The sequence below is a fragment of the Peromyscus eremicus genome, unplaced genomic scaffold, assembly GCF_949786415.1.
Source record: "Peromyscus eremicus unplaced genomic scaffold, PerEre_H2_v1 PerEre#2#chr22_unloc_1, whole genome shotgun sequence".
Classification (NCBI taxonomy): domain Eukaryota; kingdom Metazoa; phylum Chordata; class Mammalia; order Rodentia; family Cricetidae; genus Peromyscus; species Peromyscus eremicus.
Window position 1 is genome coordinate 9,957,258 of NW_026734286.1, and position 656 is coordinate 9,957,913.

The 656-nt window shown below is 62.3% G+C and overlaps 1 protein-coding gene across 1 annotated transcript in view; it reads right to left on the bottom strand.

The window, feature by feature from the left end:
- Window positions 1–212: 212 nt before the first annotated feature.
- Smim24 (small integral membrane protein 24) overlaps window positions 213–656 on the bottom strand; it is a 5,378-nt gene continuing 4,934 nt past the window's right edge. The window contains exon 5 of the mRNA XM_059252064.1: window positions 213–656. This exon is cut by the window's right edge and continues 13 nt beyond it. The gene's annotated coding sequence lies outside the window, so the exon portion shown is untranslated.

Below are 656 nucleotides of genomic sequence, written 5' to 3' on the forward strand. Positions count from 1 at the left end.
CCTCCTGATCACTGCTCGGCAAGGGACTTCGGAGCAGGTGGACCACCTTCCCAGGGCCACACAGCATTGCGGAGGAGCCCATGTGAGTCTAAAACCTTCATGAGAACCTACTAGACGCCTCTGCCGATAGCCTGCCTGGGCGGAGCTCCTTGGTGGCCTGGAACCCCGCTCTGGGCTCTGGCCTCCTCCTCCGCCTTCACAAACGGACCAACAAGAGCATTAGGGGCCTTTATTAAGGGAAAGTGCTGGGGGGGTTCCCCCTGGTGGCCTTTGCTGGAAGTGTCACCGAAAGCAGCCTCCCCTGGCCACATGAAGCGAGAGCCCCTTGGAGGACGTCCTCAGAAGCAGGTGACCATGGAGGCGGCGTCCAGAGAAGAGAGACCCTGGCTGAGAAAGCACGGGCCCCAGAGCGAGCATCCCTCCTCCTGGACACAAATTCCGCTAGAAGGCGCAAAGCCTTCCCGGAGCCGCGCAGGGGCTCAGGGGTGCGTGGCCATCAGGAAAGGCACAGTCAGGGGCAGAGCCACAGGGGGCAGGATGGATGTGTCAGAGGATAGGGGTGAGGAATGACAGCAGAGGGGTGGGGAGGGACACGGGCCGATGGTGAGTGTACGGATGGGGGTGGGCGGTGGATGGATACGTGGCAGGCAGAGCTG